We start from the raw sequence: 21,669 nt of genomic DNA on the forward strand, positions 1-21,669 counted from the left end.
ACATTTGTCTTGGCATGGTTTTCTGGGATGAATATCGCTCCCAATAAAATACATCTTACATGATTGTTCTTAATAAATTATTGAAACAATTCTCAACGATAGTATCGTACACTCATTAAAATGATAAGTCGAGCTAAATATAGCTAAAAACAATGATACTGTATTGAAAAATTCGTGTTTGTTATTGTTCCATATGATAAGGGGTTCCGGAAAAGAATGTATTGAGATTGAAAAAAATGATTCTACTGCAAAATTTACTCTGCTAAGATTCTAATTTTAAGCCTTCTACACACACTTAGAACTCATTGCCTACTTCGGTAATTTTTACCGAAATCTGAACAGCTGAACTGTTCGGTAAAAGCTACGTTGAAACTAAATCTCTACTAAAATGACAATATTTGATCATTTAAACAAGGTTGAACATGTTTTGAAACTATTTTCAAATTCAATTGCCTTTAAAATGAAGGTCACACGCTGAATCACGGAAACAAAATCTTAGTGTATACGGCTAATTCAGATTCCATTACTAGTCCTCGAACTTCATGAACCAGTTCCATGAACTCATATAATTTAGTCGTTGTTTTATTTCACACAGGAGCATTAAAAAAGATTTGAATACACTACACCACCGAAACGGAGCATAAATTTGTCAGTGCTATTTTTCTTCACTAAAACGAGCATAACGTTCAACTACATTCAATGTCGGGAGAGCTGTTCTTACTTCATGCTAATTGAACGAGCTCAATCTTGAAGTCAGCCGTGGCCCAGTGGAATCGAGCGCAGACACCGAAAGCATCACACTTCAACAGTTCTTGATCGAATCCCAAATCAGCTACAATAAAAAAAGACACAACTGTGAAAGAAGCTCCCACTGCCTGATGTTTATTTTTCGATTTATTTTTAGAAATCGATGAAATATATGTGTCAAAAGAAGAAGTAAATTTCATGTGATTTTCACATAAACTTTACTAATGACACATATATTATATTATGGTGAAAAGTAAAGCTTATGTTTATGGGTTTCAAATCCATTTCAGTTAATTATTATAATTTGACCGATTTTCATTAACCAAATTATCAGCATTGTAAATGTATCAGATATTCATATATAATTTACCTGACACATTTTCAATCATATCATTTTCAATGGATTATCTTAAAGCGAAAATTTATTAGACTTCCACATAACAGGAATATGTCATATTGGTTCAGTGTACTAATTTTCGACGGGCATTCATCAAAAACATTAAAAAAGTGAGAAGCTGGATTGTCAAGTCCCGTCTTGGTCTAATATGACAAACACAACCAGCGTTGCCAGGTCATTTTCAGGAAAATCTGGACCAGTTAAAATTTAAAATCTGGAAAAATCTGGAATGCTTCCAAAATTCCAGCTTTTAACATAATGCTATTGAAATAAAAGTGATAGGCCAATCTCCCGTAAAAATCATTCAGTGCGATCATCTGGAATTTATTTATGGTACTAGAATGGTTATGAATTACATGTTTAAATAAATTATATAAAGCAAATAACTTGTTAGCATTGCTGAAATCATCCAAAAGTTGAAAAGTTTTGACACAGTGTACCCACAAAGTTTTAATATCCATTATGCAGATTTTCAAAAATTGAGTTAAATGTGGGTAAAATGCTGCAGAAATACTTTTAGATTTTTTTTTACCTGTAACTTTTTGAAAATGAATGAGAATCAAAGAATCCAGCAAATTTGATGAGATGGATTTTTTTAAACTAATAGTCTATGTATTCCATACTATGTGAGGCAGTACCAGAATTTAAAGATTTAAATAGTTCTAAATTATTCTAATATTATCCTGAAGTTGAACAGATTTACAATTTAATTCGTGACATGGTGGTACTCACACAAAGTTTATCTAAACTACGGGTACCTCCACTATTTGCATAACCATTGCGAATAATTTTATGCTAAAGAATAATTTTATTATATTACTAAAATGAAAGTCTGATGCGTCAGTATCTGGGGCACCCAATAAATATAAATTGCGGAATTTATATTTTTCCTGTGTCCCAGATCATGAATTTTTTTGTTTGTCTGAATTTTTTTGGAACTCTTCTCAGGATATCTTCACCCTTTTTTCGAGTTCCATTGGAATGATCCTAGCATTTCATCATACTTATTTTCTGGATTCCCCTAAAATAATCTTAATAATATCCTAACTTTTCCAGTGACATTCTAAGAGTTAATAGCATTACTTCTTGTAATCTCTTATAAATTACTCTCCAATTCCACAATTCCCCCAAACTGGTAATAACTCCCAAGAATTGGCATAATTTTGAGCCCAAATCGTAAAAATACTCTTAATAATTTCCTTGTTGAACTCTTCAGAATGACCGTCACATTCTTCTCAGACTTATTCGATAATAACCTTTGATCTGCTTTGTAGGTAAGGTCAGACTTATTTTGAAATCTTCTTCAGCATTTCCTAAGTACTCCATTCCTTTGCCAAAATGGCCTTGAAAGTCCACAGTGCGCATAATTCAGTTAAAATGTCTTAAAATGTTATTAAAATGAATCTCCATAGAAACATTGGACATAATTCCATTGAAATTATTCTCACGATAATAACGGACAACACAGCACACCCAGTAGACCAGTAGGGAAATTTTCAGGTTGCCAAAATTTGCACCGGCTGGAGCGGGAATCGAACCCTCACTTCGTGGCACTCACAGTACGCCTGAACAACGAGTAAGGCGCACGACCACGAAGCCCACAAAGATGGATGGAACTCTACTCAGAATTAGCTTTGAAGTTCTTCTTTGATTTCCCAAGGAATTCGCCTCACACTTCACTGTGAACTATTTTCAGAATTACCTTAGAATTCCAATAATGTCCAACGTTGATGGACTTTAACAATTAACCGTTATGTGATCGACAAAAAAAAACACCTTAAACAGCTCGACAAGGGTACCCGGGTACCCACAAATTGAAATACTTGCTACTGTGGCCTATTGTGACCGATTCTGAATCTTTTGGCACCAATGGATTCAGAAACTTATCTTCTTTCTGGAAATTGCCAACAATGTCCATCCGGAATAGTCTGGTTCCCGGAAATCCGGATTTCCTGTCTAATGTTCCAGAACTAAGCATTTTCTTGGCACTTTCGCTAGAATTTTGAAGGAATCGATATCAAAGTATCAGAAATTCCTTCAAAAACAATTTCAGCTTTCATGAGGACCAGTTAAAGGTTTCTCCCCGGAACGGCCATTCCGGCGCAGGTTCCCGTAGGGCCTCTAGTGGCCATAGAATTGTTTTTGAAGAAACCCCTGCAATATGGATATCAAAATTCATGAATTTACAGCAGGAGACTGTTTATCATAATTTTGAGGTCATCCGATGGATTGTCCCCAGAACGGTCATTCCGGCACAGGTTCCCGTAGGGCCTCTAGTGGCCATAGAAGTGTTTAGGAAGAAACCCCTGCAATATGGGTATCAAAATTCATGAATTTACAGCAGGAAACTGTTTATCATAATTTTGTGGTCATCCGATGGATTGTCCCCGGGACGGCCATTCTGGAGCAGGTTCCCGTAGGGCCTCTAGTGGCCATAGAAGTGTTTGGGAAGAAACCCCTGCAATATGGGTATCAAAATTCATGAATTTACAGCAGGAGACTGTTTATCATAATTTTGTGGTCATCCGATGGATTGTCCTCGGGACGGCCGTTCTGGCGCAGGTTCTCGTAGGGCCTCTAGTGGCCATAGAAGTGTTTGGGAAGAGACCCCTGCAATATGGGTATCAAAATTCATGAATTTACAGCAGGAGACTGTTTACCATAATGTTGTGATCATCCGATGGATTGTCCCCAGAACGGCCATTCCGGAGCAGGTTCCCGTAGGGCCTCTAGTGGCCATAGAAGTTGTTTGGAAGGATGTTCCTACAATATGGGTATAAAAATTCATGAATTTTCAGCAGTAGACTATTCATCATATTTTCGTGGCTATCTGACAGATTGTCCCCGGAATGGGCTTGGATAGAATGCTCTTTATTTTTTGCTCGTTTCCTTCTACCGCCCCGAATGAGTTGTGTCGCACGGGCTGCTTGTCATGAAAAAGTACAAAGAAGATTATATCATTATTGCTTTCAACTTCTGACATAGCGTTATTATTCGGTTCGTTGATCGCTTGTCATTTTTTCATTTGTAGATATTTTTGATTCCTTGATCCTCATAAAAAATTGTTAAAAAATTACAAGCACACAAAAAGCAAACGAAAAAAAAATTAGCAGTTATCGCAAATTTCTTGGCAGGGCTGATTGTGCATAGGTCTTGAGCATGACTTCACATCTTCCTGGTCTTCCTACACTTGATGTCTTCACTTTTGCAGATATGACAGATGCCAACTTGAGGCTCCCGTCCGGACGGATCTCGTTCAACTGGAGTAGAACAACCTGCTCACTTCGATAAAAATCATATAAATTTAAGTGCTCTGAGACTGACATATATGAGCGTCAATTTTGACATAGAATTCAGTCGACTTTTCGTCGAGTAACGAACTTTTCAGCCTGGAAGCACTCAATTTTACATGAAATATTTGTTTACGTCTTAAAGGATTATGTCAAAGCTGCACACCAAAAAATTCTGAATTTTACTGGCGATGTAAACATCCATGCATGCAAATATTCATACATGTAAACTTCCTTTTCACGTAAACTAGCAACTTGCAAGAAATGTTGCAAACAAAAGTGGACAGTTGTATACAATATATGGGATATTGCATTACATGTCTCATAAATTTACACTATCTATAATCTAAAATTGTATGATATATGACGCTCCATTTATGTGCATCATAGTAACGGAAATTTACACTACTTTTTTTAGCTGTGTGGATTCCGTCACGCGGGCTAAAGGTGAAAAATAGAACAAATTTGAAGAGTAACACAAGAAAAGGGCCTACAAACCTTCACATGCCATTGAGATTTATGACGCTTATTGCACTAGTGTGCGTACGCGTATACGTATACACCAATTTTAGAGCGCTTTGTGAGAAAGTATTATTGAAAATCCGTGGAAAATAATAGCAAACTGCTGTCAGACTCATTTTAGCAAGAGGAATCCATACATGTTGAGGTTAGTTATAGGAAAACATTGAGCAACTTCACACGGTGATTGTGTCTGTTAGTGTGCGTACTTTAAACGTCACTAATATCTATAGGAAGCTTCCCCTGATATTCAGATGACGAAATAATGCCATGGAGCAAAGTTTCCTTCTGTAAATTCATTAATTATCATACCCATATTATAGGGGCTTCTTCCCAAACACTTTGATCGCGCACGGGAGAGATCCCTACGATGTGTTTATTTGTTTATATTTCAATTGTTGATTCCGATCGAGACGGATAGTAATGAAAAGCACCGATTGCTTCGCTACTAATTTATTGTTGTTTTGTTTTGTATATTTTTAATGGTACCGTGGGTAGGGTAGTTGTACATATAGATGACATTGCATAAACACACTTCTATGGTCACTAGAGGCCCAACGAGAACTTACTCAGGAATGGCCGTTCTGAGGCCAATTCATCGGATGATCACAAAATTATGATAAATAGTCTTCTAATATAAATTCATGAATTTTGATACCCATATTGCAGGGTCTCTTCCCAAACACTTCTATGGCCACTAGAGGTCCTACAAGAACCTACTCCGGAATGGCCGTCCCGGGGACAATCCCATCGGATGACCACAAAATTATGATAAACAGTCTCCTGCTGTGAATTCTTGAATGTTGATACCCATATTGCAGGGGTTTCTTCCTAAACACTTCTATGGCCACTAGAGGCCCTACGGGAATCTACTCCAGAATGGCCGTCCCGGGGACAATCCATCGGATGACCACAAAATTATGATAAACAGTCTCCTGCTGTAAATTCTTGAATGTTGATACCCATATTGCAGGGGTTTCTTCCCAAACACTTCTATGGCCACTAGAGGCCCTACGGGAACCTGCTCCAGAATGGCCGTCCCGGGGACAATCCATCAGATGACCACAAAATTATGATAAACAGTCTCCTAATGTAAATTCATGAATTTTGATACCCATATTGCAGGGGTTTCTTCCCAAACACTTCTATGGCCACTAGAGGCCCTACGGGAACTTGCTCCAGAATGGCCGTCCCGGGGAAAATCCATCGGATGACCACAAAATTATGATAAACAGTCTCCTGCTGTAAATTCTTGAATTTTGATACCCATATTGCAAGGGTTTCTTCCCAAACACTTCTAAGGCCACTAGAGGCCCTTCGGGAACCTACTCCGGAATGGCCGTCCCGGGGACAATCCATCAGAAGATCACAAAATTATGATAAACAGTCTCCTGCTTTAAATTCATGAATTTTGATACCCATATTGCAGGGGTTTCTTCCCAAACACTTCTATGGCCACTAGAGGCCCTACAGAAACCTACTCCGGAATGGCCGTCCTGGGGAAAATCCATCGGATGATCACAAAATTATGATAAACAGTCTCCTGCTGTAAATTCATGAATTTTGATATCCATATTGCAGTGGTTTCTTCCCAAACACTTCTATGGCCACTAGAGGCCCTACAAGAACCTACTCCGGAATGGCCGTCCCGGGGACAATCCATCGGATGATCACAAAATTATGATAAACAGTCTCCTGCTGTAAATTCTTGAATTTTGATACCCATATTGCAGGGGTTTCTTCCCAAACACTTCTATGGCCACTAGAGGCCCTACAAGAACCTACTCCGGAATGGCCGTCCCGGGGACAATCCATCAGAAGATCACAAAATTATGATAAACAGTCTCCTGCTTTAAATTCATGAATTTTGATACCCATATTGCAGGGGTTTCTTCCCAAACACTTCTATGGCCACTAGAGGCCCTACGGGAACCTGCTCCAGAATGGCCGTCCCGGGGACAATCCATTGGATGACCACAAAATTATGATAAACAGTCTCCTGCAGTAAATTCATGAATTTTGATACCCATATTGCAGGGGTTTCTTCCCAAACACTTCTATGGCTACTAGAGGCCCTACGGGAACCTGCTCCAGAATGGCCGTCCCGGGGAAAATCCATCAGATGACCACAAAATTATGATAAACAGTCTCCTGCTGTAAATTCATGAATTTGGATACCCATATTGCAGGGGTTTCTTCCCAAACACTTCGATGGCCACTATAGGCCCTACGGGAACCTGCTCCAGAATGGCCGTCCCGGGGACAATCCATTGGATGACCACAAAATTATGATAAACAGTCTCCTGCAGTAAATTCTTGAATTTTGATACCCATATTGCAGGGGTTTCTTCCCAAACACTTCTATGGCCACTAGAGGCCCTACGGGAACCTACTCCGGAATGGCCGTCCCGGGGACAATCCATCAGAAGATCACAAAAATATGATAAACAGTCTCCTGCTTTAAATTCATGAATTTTGATACCCATATTGCAGGGGTTTCTTTCCAAACACTTCTATGGCCACTAGTGGCCCTACGGGAACCTGCGCCATAACGGCCGTTCCGGGGAAAACCTTGAACTGGTCCTCAAGTAAGCTGAAATTGTTTTTGAAGGAAATGATGATACTTTGATATCGATTCCTTCAAAATTCTAGTGAAAGTGCCAAGAAAATGCTTAGTTCTGGAACATTATACAGAAAATCCAGATTTCCGGGAACCAGACTATTCTGGATGGACATTGTTGGCAATGCCCAGGAAGAAGATAAGTTTCTGAATCCATTGGTGCCAAAAGATTCAGAATCGGTTAAAATTGGCCGCAGTAGCAAGCAGTTCAATTTTGTGGGTACCCGGGTACCCTTGTCGAGCTGTTTAAGGGTAAAAAATTTTACGACCCCCCCTTACTAAGCCCCTTGCTGCAATTTGAAATCTTTCTTCACGAAAAGTTGTCACTCCATGAGATCTAAGATGTCACTGAATTCTGGTTTCCTGTCGTGAAAATAACTTCGTAATTTATTAACTTGAAATCTGAAAAGGTACCCGGGTACCCTGTCGATCACATAAGGGTTAAAGTAGCAAGTTTGGATTTTTTTAGAGGGTAAATCTATTGCAGTGATATTTTTAAAGTAACATGTTTAAAAAATCTGGAAAAATCTGGAACATATTTAAAAAATCTGGAAATATGCGTGGTGTGTCTGTGTATCTGGCAAGACGACTAAAAATCTGTAAAATCCAGATAAATCTGGAATACTGGCAACGCTGAACAAAACAAGAAACGGTTATGTGCTCAAGTTATTAACGAAAGAGAAAGTCAACGAAGAGAATCGATCAATGTTACTTAGGACCTAATGCAGTGTTCAGCTTGAAATGGCTTAACTCACTAATGAGTATTGTTTAACCAATTAATGAGAATCTGTTGCTAATTAATGATTAACTTTTACTCATTGATGGGGTAATAGTTATTCATTAATGGGTAAGATATACTCATTAATGAGTTGCCATATCAAAATGGTTCTGTTTTACCCATTAATGGGGGGTACATTCAAATTAGCGTGTCGAGGGCTTTAATCAAGACGCGATAACAATCTTCTACAACCGTCAAGTGGATCTCACATTATCGCGGTCATAAATCGTCGTGTCTTGTTAAATATTTCATCGCATCAACAACCTTCGACATTCAATTTTATCGTTGGTGCGTTAGATCCTAAACAATACACGTGTCTCTTCGTGACCCGATTAACGACTGGGCAAAACTCGTTGAGATATGTATGCATGCAGTCCTATATCAGCACACGGACACGGATGACCAGCTATTCCGATCTCGGTACGGCTTGGGACATGGCAAGCAAACATTTCACTTCCGCTGCTGACACAACAACAACAACAACAACAGCGGTGGTACATCAATTTCAATTGCACTTCGAATATTTCACTTATCGATCCGGTGCCGGACCAGTGCCGGCATCACTATATAGAGCAATTGCTACGAATCAAATTAATTTAAACAACAGCTGCGTGTGTCCGTGAAAATTTCCGCCCCTTTGCTACTGGATGGCCCTTGTTCCGAGCGAAATTTCATGGGATCTAGATCCTGCAAACAATACACGAGATGGTGGGAGTTGGTTGTTGGACATATGCTAGTTGGATCGTGTAGCCAAGTGGTCAGTGTACCAACAAGGTTCTATTGGATTCAGAGCAGGAAGATGAAAAATATGTTATTATTAGCAAACAGCAATAGATGGATAGCGAGTGGGATTACGAGCAACATGAGCGATGAAAAATCGTTCGTTCGGAATTGTGTTTCTGCTTCCGCATTGCCGAAGAGGATTGCTTTATTCTGATTGATTTTGCTCGACGGAGAAATTGCCACTCAATGACCGGCAACAAATATTCGGAACATTTCAATCAAATTCGTAAATTCAACATTGTTTGACTATTCATCCAGAGAATGTTTTATATACCGTGAAGGTACCATCTTGTGCGCAGTTAAGACGCTATTAAGATTCAGACATTACATTTACATAATTATTTAGAAGAATGATAATATCTATAGCAATCGCGAAAATACATTACTATTGTGTTATATATGTGTTTATGAAAGTAGCTCAGCCTTCAGTTCAAATTCATCGTAAGCCCATTATTTCCACTTGAGAATTCAGGCCGATTAAAACGAAAACTCAAGCATAAATTTCCATCACAAAACACCCACGGAATCGATTTCTCCTGGTGCCACAGTCCGAAGCTCACTCGCCAAAATTTCCCTTCTAGCGGAACAGTTTATGCAAAATAGATTAAAAGTGCTTGATTTGATAGCCTGACTCCCACCCTCTCTTGCCCATCAAACAAAATCAACCTTCCCCCGGTTCGAAACTGGTCGATCCTGCGCTGCTACTGATGGAAAGAAGTGGGCAATCAACACTCCGCCAACGAACGAAGGCAGCAAATAGAGCGAAGAATCTCGCTTTCAATTAGCGCTCCTTGATTCTTTATTCTGTGATGATACCGAATGGAAACAGAAACACAGGGCGCCAACCAAGCGGAGAAGTAAGAATTCTTTTCCAGCATCTTTCTCAGGGCCACTCTGCCCAACAGTAGCAAGATATGACGGAATGGGAAGGAGAAATAGAACAAAAGTTTTTAATTAAGTGCCTTGTAAAATTTCAATTGCTTCTGCTCTCGTCTGTCTGCGTGTGTCGAGATGATGACGGTTGGCAATATGTACAATTTGATTTGATATTTCTGTTGGGGCTATTGAAAGTCGCGTGTGTTTGTTATCAGTAAGCTTTAATGCGATCTGCTAACATTGGTTGACGCTGCCATTTGAACTGAAGTATGTAGGTAGGTATGTAGTTCGAGATCTTGTGAAAGAAGTTCAGTTGATCTGTTGATCATAAACATTGCGTCTCCATGAAAACGGAAAGAAGTAGGGGAAAGGGGGGCAATGTGGCGATCCGCTTTAAAATCAACTTATTGAACGATTTTACAAAAATCTGTTGCACTCTTAATGCTTGAAGCCTACATGAACCATCCATTTAATTTTAGTCTAAAAAGTTCACGTTTGGTTAGTAAAAAATGTTAGACTACCTCAAAATTTTTAAAAAAAATTGTTAGATATCTGAGTTTTTCTTAACAAAATATTACTTATTCGGGTCTGTTTTTATCATTTACCATTGACCAATTCACGGAATGAACTCACAAAAAAAAAATGACGTTTGAGCGGTGCCGTGCTTACTAAAAATTAACACATGACGTAATGCTCGCTTATCTTTAGAAAAGGGCCTATCAATTTGTATAAACAGCTTGCTAGACTCTTTTCACGCGAACCGGAGAACTCCCACCCAAAACTAAAGCACTATCGGGAAGGGGAGTGGTCGTGGTCAGCAGTTCAGAGTAATTCCGTTACAAGAGTTCTTTTTTTCGAGAGAAAAATTGATTGCAATAAGTATTGTAGGATTGATAGCCGTTAAAAAAAACAACTGTTGTGAAATTGTATTGGATTTCGATTCAAAATCCCGATTATAGTTACAAATGAAAGCAAAACATAAAAAGTAGAAGAGTCTGCACCTAGGGGCACGAACGGAAACTTGACGTAAGACCGCATTGGTCGGCGCATTAGTTTTTGGGTTTGATGCAAGAGGTAGGTCACTCCGCACACCAATCTTTGGTCATCTTTTTTGTCAGTGTCCCTCAAGTGTGCAGCAGGTGTGTCGATTATGCAAGCTGCGATTGTTTGTAGAATACCCATCCCGGCAACCCGGTATTTCTGACACCTTGAATGTTTTGGTTTGAAATCGCAAGGATAAATTGGATTGAGGATGACGCGGGAAGTGGAGGGTGTGCGAAATTTCGGTGATTTGTGTTCCATAGGGTAATAAAAGTCCTGTGTTTGAGTGCTTTATAATGCCCTCAAAGGTAGACCAGAAACCTAGCTTTTCGTTATTCGAAAAGCATCGGTCTATCAGCGGCCAGAAAGAGTTGGAACCGGTGGAGAGCGTTGTTGGAGACCGACTATAGAGGATGATGAATAGACTGCTTTAGTTTGTTTTGTGTGAGTTGCAGCATTATTTGAATTAAGGGTACTAATGCGGTACTAACTGCCTCTTTCTCTTGAGCCCACTCTAGAACCTACATTTCATATTTAGATCTACAGCTAACCCCCGAAGAACGCATTACCCACTGAGTTTCACCCACCGCTTTGTCTTGGTGGGTTTTCAACCAAGCGCTCTGAATTTCTGTGCGTGACTAGTTCTCCATTGGCACTACTCACATGCAAAAAATCAGACCGACTGGTTGAAACACCGCCGAGAAAAAGCGGTGGGTGCAACTCAGTGGGTAGCTCGTTCTGCGGGGGATAGCTGTATAAGTGAACTGCTGGTCTGAGTTCCTCTAGTATACTCAATTAGAGGATGTCCCTGAAAATACAGTCAAACAGCACGTAATAATGTGAACAATTTCAACGACAGTTGTCCAGCAGTGCTCCCATTTTATTTACAACAATTCAATGCCTACAAGGTGTGCCGAAGGTATATTGAAGGTGTACCGATGGATGTGCCCAAGCTGTGCCAATTCTAATTTCGGCACAATGTCCTGAGTGACTTAGCCCTTGGTTTGATGCTTTACAATTGTGGTCCTAAGGGCTTTTTTGCTAGTTTAGGTGGTATCGCTCACATGGATTGTTGCAGTGTTAAAAAGGGTGCCAAATGATTACGCAATAATGTTGTCAACGGGGCAATCTTGCTGTTGCTAGGATTTGTAATCAAGACAAGATTGTTACTTTTATTACTTTTTAGATAATTGTTTCAACAAGCTACATACAAAACGGAATGGATATCAACAGTAAGGCCTGAAATTTCAAGGTTTGTTAAGGTAAGGCCATAGAGGTCCCAAAAAACAGCATGTGCCTTAGTTGCTACTTAGTTTTTGTCTTGTTTAGAAAGTAGCAAAAGTATATCTACCTATAACTTTTATTTTTTCACGAATTTCAAAATGGGTTTTTTGCGGAATGAAACTCCCTACTATTTGCCATCATTTTCTATCAAAATCTCATAAATAAAAAATACTTATTGCATGGAATCAGTACCAAGCACTAAAATTATCAAATGGTACCTTTATTTATGCTTTTAGATTAGCATTCTACTTGGAGAACTATGCTATAGAATGGCTTGCTCCGCGTCAATTATAATTTCCCGTATTTTTGGATGATGGAGACGGGGTATGGCAAGCCGTTGCATAGCATAATTGTCCATGTAGGTGGGACTTACAATACTAATCTAAACGCATAATCAGAGACATCGTTCGGTTTTTCAGTGCTAAGTACTGAATTTTGTAATCTGTGATAGGGAAATCACTTTTTCCACCACAAAAACACACTGTAAAATGATTGATGTGCGTCCACCAATCCTCACGAAATCTTTTAAAATGCAGCATATTTAGTCAATTTTTGACGTGTCTGTGATTTCTATATGGGGGTAAACTTTGTGAAAACTGAAACTGGAACATGTTATGAAATTATGAAAGATTTTGAACGTTAATAACTCAGCTGCCCCTGAACCAATTTCAATAATTTTATCACCAATCGATCAGGGCTACGCTTACGCATCGATATCAATGCTTTTGACTGTTTATGTTCAACAAGAAACTATTGAAAAAGTAGTAAATGTCAAGCATTGTCCAAAAGCGTCGAAATAATGAACAAATCCACCAATTACGTAAATGCATATGCTGCTTCCCCAGCACAGTCCTCAGAGAGTAGTAAGTGGATGAAACAAGTCGAGGTGGCATTTGCCTCCAATCCTCGGGCGCGTGCGAATAGGGAGGATGGAATTGCGTAATATTTTGCACACTCATCGCCATATTCAGAACCACACGCTCCCAACGACCACACAAAATGCTCTCCAGAGTTGTAATCTTGTAACCAAACTTGGAAACAGGGGATACACTCAAATAATATATCACATATGTAATGCATGAAATCCATGTGAATTTCACATAGCTTTCAAAAAAAAAAAGTTGACGGCAACCTAAAGAAATCGTTTATGGACTTTGTCGTTCAGTTTTTTCCTGGAAATTTTTGTATAAGATAGAATTAAATAAAAAAGGTTTTTTTCCCATACATTTTTTAACCGCTTTACTACCTATCCCCAGAGAGCCAAAACATTCAAATTTGAAAGAGAAAATTCACTCTCACGATCTCAATATCTCAACATGCCATGTATTTTGATGACACTCTGTAACATTTGGTGGGGGAGGGAGGATTAACATTTGAAGTCCCTCCCATTTTGCACGGACGCAGGAATGCCGTCTGGCCCGGCAGCAAGCGAGAGTTTCAACCTTTGAAGAGCTAGATTGACGGTATGTTCACTGATGTGAAACGGACGGAGCTCAAATGCATCTGTTGGAGAATCGCTTATAGCAATCGTGACTTGATTTGGTGAGACCGAAGATTCATTGAACGAACTCATGAAATTTTGAGCAAAAAGGCGGCATTTCTCCGCTTCAGATTCAGCGGTTTGCTCGCCGAGATGAACTGACAATGGCAAAACGACTTCGTTCTTTTTAGAGTTTACAAACGACCAGAAACGCTTTGGATTTCTGCGAAGAGATGATTGCCTGCGGAAGACATATCGTCGATACAGGAATCTGTTGCATTTCCTATAGTCGTTATTCCTGCTTCGTAATGTACAAACGATTTTGGCAGTATCTTCGTAGCGATTTAGTCCTTTCAGTCGACGCAAGTGACCGTTAGACCACGGTGGCTTTGGTGCGGGGCGGGCAATAGGTACAAATTCAGCCATGATATCCCAAAAATATTCAACGGCATCGTCAACACATACAGCTAAGTCTAATGGTCGCCAATCGATACCGGCAATAGCAGCACTAATCGCAACATAGTCGGCTCGACGGAAATCCAGTGTACGATTATTTACGGAACAATCCTCAAAAACGATTGGCGCTGGGAGGTTCATCAGGACGTCTAAAGCAGGGTGGTCTGCATCAAGAAAGATCAGACTTCCGAAACGGTACATGCCAGAGTTGCAGCTTCGTTAGACAGAACAAGGCCTAGAAAGCGAGCGTTCCTATTCAATACACCATTGATCTGCGGGAAGCCATGTAAAGCGAAACCGTCGATAGGCGTTGAACTAGCAGCCGAAAGAACCGATTGAGTCAAGTCTGGAAGACCCCTTTTACAATTCCACACACAGGGCCGGGATGACTCCGATGGCTGGAACAAGCGACTGTGGTGGACGGATCAGGGTCTTCCATATTACCTTCTACACACCAAATTTAAAACGCTGGAATTCAGCAAAATTTTGCTGATTTTAGACTTGTTGAACGATCAGCAAACGTTCCAGCAAAATAATGCTTCTGAATTTTTCAGCAATTCCAAATTCTGTCAAAATGACAACCTTTTACTGAAAATCAGCAATATTTCTTTACTGATCTTTTCAGCAATTAAAAATTCTGACAATTGGCAGCATTTTGCTGATAAACTATTACATTCAGTAAATCGAATTTGTTTTCACTATATGAGCTTCCAGCTACTGTAAAAGATCGTTGATACAAATATACGAATAATAAAGATAAAATCACCTTTTCTTTTCCAAGTATCATTAAAAAAAAATTTAATACATTTTATTTAATATAACCAGGGTTACTTTCACTCACTTGCTATAAAAAATTGTGTTTCTGAATTATGAACACATTAGATGTGATAATGATAATTAGTACTTGTAAGTTACAAGAAGTGGTCGTGACGTACGTGTTTGACACATTACACCTGTCAAAATTGCTTTCAGTGCGTCACAATCAGCGATTTAACGATTCGTGAGCGCTCACTCAGAGTGAACGCTCGCGAATCATAAGATCGCCGATTGTGACGTTCTGAAAGTGAAATTGACAGGTTTTTTGAGTCAAACACATCCTTTACACCCTTTTCTTGTTACTTACAAGTACAACATATCATTATATCATCTGATGATCTCATAATTTAGAAAACCATTGTTTTATAGCAAGAAAGTGGAAGCAACCCTGAATATAACCAGTGTCCGATCCATAATTTTATTTATTTGTAGTATTTTTACCTCTTCCTCTTCCTGGTTTGACTGGTGGCGTAAGAATCTAAAAATACTTGCGACTGTGATGCTAACCGTTTGACAGCTTTTTGACTGGGTGTTAGTTTATGTTAGCTGAATTTTTCGGTAAAAATATCGTTTGCTGTTTTTCATCAAAGCATGGGATTGCTGATAATGATCCAGCAATCCGTTTTACTGATATTGACAACTTAAATTTGGTGTGTACGATGCATCCCGGAAGCCAAAAAACAGCGATAAGTGATCTTAAGGAGTATCTGTATCTGACCCATCCGATGATTCTGGAGATGCGGGCACCTGCGCGTTTTTTTTACGATTGTCTACGAACTCCCTGAACAGTATTCCTTCCGGCCACGAGTCAGGATTAAAGGCGGCTTCCTGATATTCAAAATTGATGCCAACTTTGAATGAAATGTAGTTGAATGAATTTAGGACTGCGCCATTTTTCACTAATGAAACTACTTTCACAGCATCATTACAATCCAAAGCTTCTTTTTAAATGAACTTGGTGGCCCTGAAAAGGGCCGTTTTGTTACTTGGTTGTTGGTGATAATGATGCGCAGACGACATCCATGGCCGTGACTATCTGCGCTATCTCTTTAAGACGAATGTTTTATAGCTGAATGTGTTGCCTGTATCTCTTCTAATAAAAAAGATATACCCAAATATATTAAAAAATATGAATAAATTCAAATTGATTTTATACGAGTTTAAAAAATAGCATACCTCCAATTTTTTCATATTATTGAGAATAACATACGCCCTTTCAAATGCCGTAAAAAGCTTTTTTTTTTCAAATAACATACCACCAATTTTTTCATATTATTGAGAATAACATACGTCCTTTCAAATGCCGTAAAAAAACTTTTTTTTTGTTTGCCCCAGCCAGATATATTAACATTTGAAAAGTGCATATTTTTAGTATAAAAACGTCAATAACTCTTGATCGGCGAAAGATATTGACAAGCTTTCTGCAGCAAAAATTTGCGCCTTCTTAAGATCTAAAAGTTATCTGAAGACACCTTTGCTGAGAAATTCGAAATAAGAAAACTAGAGCACAACAACTGTTTTTTTAAGAGCCACCCTAACTCAATTCAAGAAAATAGCTCTAAATTGGCCAATTTAAGAGATACAAAAAAGTTATTTTCAACAAAGTTGCTTGAAATTAGCTCAGCTATAACTTTGCCCAAAAATGTATACCTTAATTTATTCAAACAAAAAAGTTATATTTTTGATTTTAATGATAATAGGAACCACCCTAGAACTCATTGTCATAAAAATGAGGGCCTAACTATTGGCGTCTTGCAGTGAAACTTTTCCAAACTTTCGCCTCCTACATTTCGAAGTGAGAACTACTAGAAGGAGGATAGTTTCCAAATTTTCCAAGTAAGACAGACTATTTTTGGGGCAAATCGGTCCATAAAGAAAAACTAAAGAAATTATCCCGTGGAAACTTTTGCTTGAATCGTGTAAGAATACGTGTTTGAAAACTAATTGCTATTATTTCGGTATGGATCGGAGATGTTTTCATGGAAAATAATGCATAACAAGTTTGCACCCACAGCGAGAGGTTACCTCCTGCGCAGCTGCATTTTTCGGAAAATGGTGAATATGTGCGATTTCCACTAAGAAGAAAGTGGTAATTAAGTGAATTTACTTAGGAAAGGTTGTATCATGCTGGTGGTAATGGAGAATTGGTTGTATAGGACGCCAATATTCAATAAATGTTCATTTTGGCCTTTTCTAAGCAAACATATTGATACTCACAATTTTCGACGGAAAACGCAACGGAACTTGCTTTACTCAACACGCACCATACTATAAAATGGTGCTAGATGGTCTTCAAAGTGATAACAAGATTACAAATCATCTTTATTTTGAGTAATTGAGCAATTTACTTCTGTTTACATCATATTTACGATGCAGCATTGATGGAGCCGCGAAATGAAATGAATATATCTTATGAAAGTTCAACTGGAAAAGTCAAAGATGCACATCAGTCTGATCGTAAAAACGTTTTCTTATTCAATTCGAATGTTATATTGGAAGGATTTTACACAGGCTTGATGAAAATTATGATTTAACGCTAATTTTCACGAATTTTATATGCAGTCTGTCAACATTATCATCATCATGCAGTGGCGACATCTGCGTTGAGCTTTTACGGCAATCTTCCAAGGAACAACTTTGTAGAAGATATCCAGATCCATTGTTTTTCGCAATCTTTCATTTAGTAACCAACCATAAACTTACGAACCAATATTTAGACGCTATTTGTTCCGGTTTTGTAGGTACCAGAGTAGCCTCCTCGAGCGGACAAGTGTTTTGTGCGAAACAACCCTCCAGAAACACCAATCTGGCACAAGTCACCGGGAATCGAACTGGTTCCAAATCATATCCCATCTCGTCAGCTGGAATATCAAAACTAGTAACGAAATCATCCGATGGGGCTCATTCCGATCACAGAGAGTATGTCTCTTATGGTCAGTTTTTTCCGAATTTTATTCGATTTCTAGCATATTGAATATTCAACAGAAATGACCGATTCATCAGACGACTCCAGTTCCTGAAAATCACTACCACCGAGACCGGGTCATGGTTCAGATTCAGAATCCAGTGTAGCCTCTTCGGTTGTGCAGGCGTTCCGCTCCAAGCAATCTATACGGACACAAGTCTTCAGAAATAAGTCAATTTTCAAACCGAGTGGTAGTACGTCAGGTAGGAGACCAGCAAGATGCCTGAAGTAACTGGTTTTGAAGTAAATGTGATACCTTCATCAGCTGGTTATATTGATATTACTGCTACTGGTAAGAAGTAAGGTAATTAACCTTCGTATATATTTTTCCCCAAATGGGAATTTTCCTTGCAGACGCCTTTTTTTATGTCACTGCGCAATTCAATAAAACATTGTTTCAATATTCACGAGGTTATACGAGAAAACTTTCTGGTACATTTTTTAATAATTAAGAAGGGTCTATTTATCAATTTAGTCTTGATGAACGCGTCAAGATGCATCCGTACCTTTTTCAAACAAAATTGAATCTAAATACAACAATACAATGTATCAGGGCGAGACACAAAATGTATGCATTACACGAGAAATGTAGAAGGATGACTATCACATTAAAAAACTGTACTTCTGTAATTCGTTACATTAATTTTTATATTTTACCGTTACTCTGAATTTTTCCAGATTTCTTCCAAATTTTTTATTGTCGCTATCCAGATATCTGTAATAATGACCTGCCATCACTGAGTATGCAGGAATGACTCTAGCTGACAAGGTAAATATTACCATGTCTTTTTTTTTGGAGTGTTTACGTGGGCCGATCCCGGCGGTACTGCAATACCGGGCCAACCCGTGGCGGAAGTGGAGCAAGCCCCTAACCGTTCCGCCCGTTTACAAAAATCAGTTTAACATTTGTTGTCTCCCTATGGGAGAGCTATCAGATGTTAAGCTGATAAGAACAGATACTACACTTTGATCTTAGCCTTTAGGCCGAGAAGCGATAACTGGAAAGGGGCTTGACACTCGAAGTCCTTGCTCGAAGGGGTGTTGCAGTAGCGATTGATATAAGGGTTTTTCGGTGGAAGAGCAAGCTCACTGAGATGTGACATAATGAAAGGGGATTCAATCTTATTGGAATGGAGAGTTGGAATTTTAAAACAAAAGCTACCGAAGTTGTACACAATTACGGTACAAAATGCCATACAAGTATTGAACACTACCTAAATACGGTTTTTTTTTTTTTTTTTTTATTATTCCGAACATGTTTTAATACATTCAAAACAATAATTCTAAAATATTCAACAATGAATTTTCATCACAATTGAGTAAGGTTTTGCGACTAAACATGACCATGAAAGATCATAAACAACGTTAATCACACTGCTATTAGTGTTGTAAATAATGACTCCCTGCTACCCAAGTAACCACAAAGCTCGTTAGTAGCCCGATAATGGGCCCTTTTGCAATATAAGGCTCAATACGGCTTTCAACTTGTATATTAGGCTTACATAAGCATTCCTTAATAAAATGTTACCATGAATGAACGATAACTCATATAATAGAAGTATTCCACTAATGGTTTGGATTGGATGGTCGTTAAGCAAAATAGCCATAACAATTTTATTAGGGTTGTATTGTACTTTTCGCATTAGTGGCCTTGATTGTAACACGGGTAGGTCTTTATCAAGATTGTTCCAGTTTGACTCAATTCCAGTTAGATAGACCTAATTCAAGACGCCCTGGTTCATCTGGGTCTATCGCCAACAGCGCTGTAGACGGTTACCCTACCCTAATACCTTTACCTATCATCGACGCATTTTCGGTGATAATCGGCTGCTTTGCTTCCGATACTTGCTAAGCAAGCTAAGTACTAAACTGAAATGTCATATCGCAGTCTCTGTCATACGACACTGTCGTCGAAGACCGTCACGTATTTATGTAGTTCAGTTTTTCTCATAATAAGAGCTGCTAATGTTGTGCTTGTGTGAATTCGGGTAATAGCAAGCAACGATTTCCTAGCAAATAATAACATTTCTGATCAGAAATGGTTTAATTTACTCAAAATTGAGAAATTAGAACTGAATCACACATTGTCATAATATGATAATTTTCATTTTGCTCGAATGTTGTTCTACCGTTTGTGTAGACGGTAGAGCATGAATGTGCGAATACAAGCAGTCTGTCGCGCACGTCAACGAAGCGAGTGTAGTAAAAAACGTCTACCGTTTCAACACCTGATCGTCAAAACTCAGAATTGACGAAACTTATCTCTAGTAAACATAAGTATAGTTGTATCTAATATCTATAAATGCCAACGTTGAAAAATCAGACATTCCTTTCAGGTCGCAAAAGGCAGTCTTCATTGCATTCCTCCTGCTATTTTACATAAGATACCGATAGCTTTTGCCGGCCAAAACTATGCGTCGAAAAAAAAACTGGATTTGATTTTTTACTAAATTCATCCACGTAAAATGCACTGTACTATAACTATAGACAGCAATCACAACACTTAGGAGCAATCATAAACCTGCCCTCAAGCTATTCAGAAGCAGTCATACCACGAAAGCACGTCCATAAATTATGACCTAAATTTATAATTAGACGGTTGATTGTTACTACTTCAGTTTCTTTGACTATCGCGGGTAATTAGTTATTTTTCTATAAATACATGCCATTAATTTTTTTCCTGATTCATGGACACACCATAGAGCCCGACAAATGTTCTCTCAGTATTCTACCGCTTTATATAGCAGACATACCATACATACAAACACATCGCCGCATGCTATCCACTTCGAGTTTGAGTAGCTGTTTGTATTGTATTCTTCTGATTCTGTCAGTTCGCCACACGATGATCGTGGTACAGTATGCGTCGCAAAAAATGCTGACCCCAAGTCAAATGCAAAGATTTTTCTGAGGAAAAAAATCAGTGGTCACGTCTTTCTTCGGAAGAGAAGGAAAGTAATGTCACTATATTCGTAGTCTGGGAGCCAATTCGACCTGTCACTTGCGGGATCCAATCGAGCATGACTGTTTGTTTTTAGTTCAATGTGGTAGAAGCATTAAGGTGTTTCGTTGAAAATGCGATCTGTAGATATAAAATTGGACGATAAAATAGAATCGATCAGACAACTGGACAAAGCAGCTAAAAACATCACAGGAAAAATCATACATGCGTATGAAGCGAGCTGTCCAGTCAAGGCAGAACTCTCAAACAGAGATGTTCCTTGGTGGAATAGAACTTTGAATAAGCTAAAAAAAAACAACTCGGAAACTTTTCAATCGAGCAAAAGCTTCTGGACCAATGTAAAAAAAGCCCTTACAGCATGCAATAAAGAATTAAGGAAATCACGCAGAAGAACCTGGAGGTCTCACTGTGAAAACATTGAGAAAACTCCAGATGTAGCCAAACTACAAAAAGTACTTTCTAAGGACCATTCAAATGATCTTGGAAATTTAAAGAAAACAAATGGTAATTTTACTATTAATACAAAAGAAACCCTTGAAATAATGATGAAAACTCATTTCCCAGGATCAAATTTGGTGTCGAGTGATAATGTAGTAGGTACAGAAGAGAATTGTAGGCCATCCGGGACTACGACTGTAAATTCAGCCGTACTTAA

General features: G+C 38.7%; 1 protein-coding gene and 1 non-coding gene across 2 annotated transcripts in view; both read right to left on the reverse strand.

Annotated features, from left to right (window-relative positions):
- Positions 1–21,669, reverse strand: part of Pxn (Peroxidasin) — a 249,966-nt gene that overhangs the window by 133,980 nt on the left and 94,317 nt on the right. The gene's annotated exons all lie outside the window — the stretch shown is intronic.
- On the reverse strand, positions 18,854–19,048 carry LOC135713249 (U2 spliceosomal RNA). The gene has a single exon (XR_010518719.1). It is a non-coding gene; the product is annotated as a U2 spliceosomal RNA (small nuclear RNA).

This window comes from Ochlerotatus camptorhynchus, unplaced genomic scaffold (assembly GCF_037179485.1).
Source record: "Ochlerotatus camptorhynchus isolate MF236.1 unplaced genomic scaffold, CSIRO-AGI_Acam_v1.1 ptg000549l, whole genome shotgun sequence".
In the NCBI taxonomy this organism is placed as follows: domain Eukaryota; kingdom Metazoa; phylum Arthropoda; class Insecta; order Diptera; family Culicidae; genus Ochlerotatus; species Ochlerotatus camptorhynchus.